This window comes from Ranitomeya variabilis, chromosome 3 (genome assembly GCF_051348905.1).
Source record: "Ranitomeya variabilis isolate aRanVar5 chromosome 3, aRanVar5.hap1, whole genome shotgun sequence".
Classification (NCBI taxonomy): domain Eukaryota; kingdom Metazoa; phylum Chordata; class Amphibia; order Anura; family Dendrobatidae; genus Ranitomeya; species Ranitomeya variabilis.
The window spans coordinates 573,542,999-573,548,998 of NC_135234.1; positions in this window are offsets into that span (position 1 = coordinate 573,542,999).

Here is a 6,000-nt window from a genome sequence, read left to right on the forward strand (position 1 = left end):
TGATGTCAGAGACTGCGGACAGTCAGTGGCGTTCTGTAGTACAGCGGGGGTAAGGTCAGGGGATGATGTGTATAGTTGTGTGTCATCAGCATAAAGATGGTACTGAAAGCCAAATCTGCTGATGGTCTGTCCAATTGGGGCCGTGTAGAGGGAGAAGAGAAGGGGGCCAAGGACTGAGCCCTGAGGTACCCCAACAGTGAGAGGAAGAGAAGATGAAGTGGAGCCGGAGAACAGAACACTGAAGGAGCTTTCAGAAAGATAGGAAGAGAACCAGGAGAGAGCAGTGTCCTTAATGCCTAGTGACTGGAGCCTAGAGAGTAGGAGAGGGTGGTCAACCGTGTCGAAAGCTGCAGAAAGATCGAGGAGAATGAGCAGAGAGTGGTCACCGAGGAGAATGAGCAGAGAGTGGTCACCGTTACATTTTGCTGTCAGAAGGTCATTGGTCACCTTGATGAGTGCAGTTTCTGTCGAATGTAGGGGGCGGAACCCGGACTATGAAGGGTCTAGGAGGGAATGAGTGGAGAGGTAACGGGTAAGGCGAGAGTAGATCAGGCGCTCCAAGAGTTTAGAGATGAAGGGGAGATTGGATACCGGTCTGTAGTTGTTTGTGCATGATGGGTCAAGGGTGGGGTTTTTTAGTAATGGAGTAATGATAGAGTGTTTGAAGGAGGAGGGAAAAATGCCAGAGGAAAGGGAGAGATTAAAAATTGTAGTTAGGTGAGTTGTGATGACTGGAGAGAGAGACTGGAGGAGGTGTGAGGGAATGGGGTCGGTGGTGCATGTAGTCGGACGAGAAGAGGAGAGGAGCTTGGAGACTTCTTCTGTGATGGGATTGAATGTGGAGAGTGAGCCAGGGGAGATGCAGGGAGGGATGGGAGTCATTGCACTTGGTGTCTGGGAGCGGATTTCCTGACGGATATTGTCTATTTTCTCTATAAAGTGGGAGGCCAGGTCATCAGCATAAATGTCTGTGATAGGGTCTTGTGCTTTTGGCCTGAGGAGGGAGTGAAAGGTGTTAAAAAGTTTCTTGGGGTTGTTGGATAGTGAGGAGATCAGGGTGGTGTAGTAGGACTGTTTGGCGAGGTGAAGGGCAGAGTTATAGGTTCTTAACATAAATTTGAAGCGTGTGAAGTCTTCTGGTGTGCGAGTTTTCCTCCATAAGCATTCAGCACTTCTAGAGCATCGCTGGAGAAATCGGGTATGCGATGTGAGCCAGGGCTGTTTCACTCTGTGTTTGGAGGTTCTGAGGGTGAGGGGAGCTACTTGGTCTAGGGTGCTTCTAAGAGTGTCATTGTAGTGATGTACAGCCAGATCAGGACAGGAAAAAGAAGAGATTGGGGACAATGATGAGTGTAAGGAGTCTGAAAGTGTATGAGGGTTAATGGCTTGTAGATTTCTGAAAGTGTGGTAGGTAGGAGAGTGCTGGGGTAGGCGAGGAATTGTGAGGGTGAAGGAGAGAATGTTGTGGTCAGAGAGGGGAAGTGGTGAGTTATCTAGGTAAGAGATTGAACAGAGCCGGACAAAGACCAGGTCCAGGGTGTTGCCGTCTTTGTGTGTTTCAGAGGTTGAGAGCTGTGAGAGGCCTAGGGAAGTGGTTAGTGATAGAAGCTGGGATGCAGATGTGGAAGTGGGGATGTTGAAGTCGCCCAGGATAAGGGTTGGTAGTTCTGAGGACATGAAGTGCGGCAGCCAGGCTGAGAAGTGGTCAAGGAAGTGGGTGGGTGAGCCTGGGGGCCGGTATATGACCGCTACTCTGAGGGAGAGGGGACTTAAGAGCCTGATGGTGTGGACCTCAAAAGAAGGGAATGAAAGTGAAGGAACTGGGGGTATAACCTGGAACGTGCATTGGGGGGACAAGAGTATGCCGATTCCACCATCAGGTCTGTTTGTGGGTCTTGGGGAATGGGAGAATTGTAAGCCACCATGGGAAATGGCAGCAGGGGAGACAGTGTCAGAGTCCTGGATCCAGGTTTCAGTGAGGGCCAACAGATTCAGAGAGTTGTTCACAAAGTAGTTGTGCAGGAAAGGAAGCTTGTTACATACAGACCGTGGATTCTAAAGGGCACAATTGAAAGGGAGAGATGAGGGAGTGCAAGTAATATTAATAAGGTTAGTATGGTTTTGATATGAGGTAAGGTAGCGGTTGAGGTTGGGGGATGGGGGACCGGGGTTGGGGGATATGTCCCCCCGAAATCAGTAGGAGTAACAAGATAAAAAGCAAGTAGTTTTTTGAAGTGTAACAAGTTTTTTTGTGCAGTGTGTTTGGGTAAGATGGGCTGAGGTTTTTCAGGAAGGTAAGTGCATGGGAGCTGTACATGGGAGATGGAAGCAGTGAGGAGCTGATGTGTATGAGTCGTGGTGGAGGGGGGATTGGGCGGTGAATGTGGATTGCAAGGGAGCATAGGAGGATAGGAATAAAGCACATCGATAGAAGAGAGCAGAGTGTGGGTTACCCCTGGTTACTCCTGCCCTGACTAACTGCCATGGAATAACTGCTGTATCACGACGCTTATCTTCGTGACGCTTTGCTTCTGGGACGCGTGCACCCCCACTTGCGTGCACCCCTAAGGATGGTTCTACATTTATAGTCCAATGCTGGGTCAGAAGAGATGGATTGTGGGACCAGGGTGGGGATAATTTGGCAGCTGGGGCCAGCACACCAGGGGGTGGTTAAATGATCAAACACATTGTGGCTGGCAACATCTATATGCTATAAAACACCTTCAGCAAGATAATATCTAGAGTGGCCACAGTGATGGAAATACTGTACATCAAACAGTGAGTAAATCGGACAATGCAACAAATGAAATATAACAATCATTAAGCAGGCACATTAAAATATGTTGCTAGATGGTAGAGTGGCAGATGACAGGCAGCAGACAGCAAGCAGAGGGAGTTTATACCATTAGAGTCTATTGCAGCGGATGAAACGGATGAGACAGCAAGCAGAGGTGGGAAATCTTATAATGAATTACAATGGGTATGGAAAGTATTCATTCCCCCTTTACATTTTTCACTCTTTGTTTCATTTCCGCCATTTGGTAAATTCAAAAAAGTTCATTTTTTTTCTCATTAATGTACACTCTGCACCCCATCTTGACTGAAAAAAAAACAAATGTAATTTTTGCAAATTTATTAAAAATGAAAAACTGAAATATCACATGGTCATAAGTATTCAGACCCTTTGCTCAGTATTGAGTAGTAGCACCCTTTTGAGCTAGTACAGCAATGAGTCTTCTTGGGAATGATGCAACAAGTTTTTCACGCCTGGATTTGGGGATCCTCTGCCATTCTTTCTTGCAGATCCTCTCCAGTTCCGTCAGGTTGGATGGTGAATGTTGGTGGACAGCCATTTTCAGGTCTCTCCAGAGTTGCTCAATTGGGATAAGGTCAGGGCTCCGGCTGGGCCAGTCAAGAACGGTCACAGAGTTGTTCTGAAGCCACTCCTTTGTTATTTTAGCTGTGTGCTTAGGATCATTGTCTTGTTGGACGGTGAACTTTTGGCCAAGTATGAGGTCCAGAGCACTCTGGAAGAGGTTTTCATCCAGGATATCTCTGTACTTGGCCACATTCATGTTTACTTCAATGACAACCAGTCGTCCTGTCCCTGCAGATGAAAGACACCCCCACAGCATGATGGTGCCACCACCATGTTTCACTGTTGGGATTGTATTGGGCAGGTGATGAGCAGTGCCTGGTTTTCTCCACACATGCCACTTAGAATTATTACTAAAAAGGTCTATCTTTGTCTCATCAGACCAGAGAATCTTATTTCTCATAGTCTGTGAGTCCTTCATGTGTTTTTTTTAGCAAACTCTATGCTGGCTTTCATGTGTCTTGCAATAAGGAGAGGCTTCCATAAGGCCACTCTGCCATAAAGGCCCTACTGGTGGAGGGCTGCAGTAATAGTTGACTTTGTGGAACTTTCTCCCATCTCCCTACTGCATCTCTGGAGCTCACCCATAGTGATCTTTGGGTTCTTCTTTACCTCTCACACCAGGGCTCTTCTCCCATGATTGTTCAGTTTGGCTGGACGGCAAGGTCTAGGAAGACTTCTGATGGTCCTAAACTTCTTAAATTTAAGGGTTATGAAGGACACTGTGCTCTTAGGAACCTTGAGTACTGCAGAAATTCTGTTGTAACCTTGACCAGATCGATGCCTTGCCACAATTCTGTCTCTGAGCTCCTTGGCCAATTCCTTTGACCTCATGATTCTCATTTGGTCTGACATGCTCTGTGAGCTGTGAAGTCTTATATAGACGGGTGTGCGCCTTTCCAAATCAAGTCCTATCAGTTTAAATAAACACAGCTGGACTCCAATGAAGGAGTAGAACCATCTCAAGGAAGATTACAAGGAAATGAACAGCATGTAACTTAAATATTAATATCTGAGCAAAGGGTCTGAATACTTATGACCATGTGATATTTCAGTTTTTTTTTAATTAAATTTGCAAAAATTACTACATTTGTGTTTTTTTCAGTCAAGATGGGGTGCAGAGTGTACATTAATGTGAAAAAAGGAACTTTTTTTGAATTTACAAAATGGCTGCAATGAAACAGAGTGAAAAATTTAAAGGGGTATGAATACTTTTCCATACCCACTGTACTCAGCTGTGTGCCTCTATGTTCATGCCAGCTGGGATCTAGTAACTCATCATCCTCTGTGTTATCACATTTCTCGCCCTTGGAGTCACCCTTCTCTTCCTGCCCTGACAGCACAGTCCGCGTGAGCCTCAGATATCTGAGTCTCATCAGGATCACCTCCCCCTAAGGGTTAACGTCTGATGATGAGGGTCAGGAAGCTGTTCGGACCCTACTTTGTCCTGCCCCGGATCCACGCTAAAAAAATTTTCAGTGCAGATTTCCTCCTCTTGACTCTGTGAAGCTTTAGAGTACACTTCTGATGACCATGGCATAGAATGTGTGAACAGCCCTTCAAACTCGCCCATCTATGGTTTTGTACAGTCAGTTGTACTGTTGAAGAGTTGGGATGCGGGGAAAAGCAAGGGGCATGGGTGCCGCCTCTGTGGACTGTAATGAGTGTGATGTTAAGGTGGAGGAAGAGGAGGAGAGGCCACTCGAAGTTGCACTTGCCATCCACTCAAGCTCATGCTCTTTCTGGGCCTCATCAACAAGGCGTACCGCTGTGTGTCTGCCAAAGAAAGGTAGTGGAGTAGCCCATCCAGTAACATAAGTTGTCAGCTGTCTGCATAGGACGTGACGTTGATTCACTAGTGCTTTCACAAACATTACCACCTACCCCACATACACCTTAAACACTGAGCCTAATTTCCCTTCCAACGCGGCCTTGCTTTTTCCCAATCATGTTGCTCAGATAGTGTGGTACAAGCACAATATTAGCAACCAAAAAACGGATTTTAAACTCTGCATCAAGGTGAAATATGATGTGCTGTATCGTGTTAGTCACAAAAGAAAGAATTTGAGTGTGCATGAGGCTTGTATGACAAAGAAGATATGCTACAAACAATTAGAAAGTCAGATGTCCCCTACTATATGATGTTAGGAACACAAGAATATTTTAGTGGCCTCTGGATAAGGACTTTATAACACACTAGATGCTGCACACTATTTTAAAGTCAGGTCCCCTACTGTCTGACACTAGGAACAGAAGAATTTTTTGTGACCTCTAGATCAGGCCTCTAATACAATAGATGCTACAAACTATTTTAAAGTCAGGTCCCCTACTGTATGCAGGGCTGGCATTAGCAGCAGGCAGACCAGGCAGCTGCCTAGGGCCCCTGCTCCCCCAGGGGCCCCCAGCTAGCGGCACATCATGCAGACGCTATTGGGCCCGTGAGGCAGGGGGCTCTGCCTGCCGCCAGCACCGACTCCCCTCGCTGCCGCTGCAGCCCCATTGAACTATACCAGCATCATAGACGCCAGTACAGTTCAAAGCAATGATGGAGGAGAGAGTGTCACCTGATGCTCCCTCCAATCATTCTCCTCTGCCTTTGACACTGTGGGTACGCGATGACATCA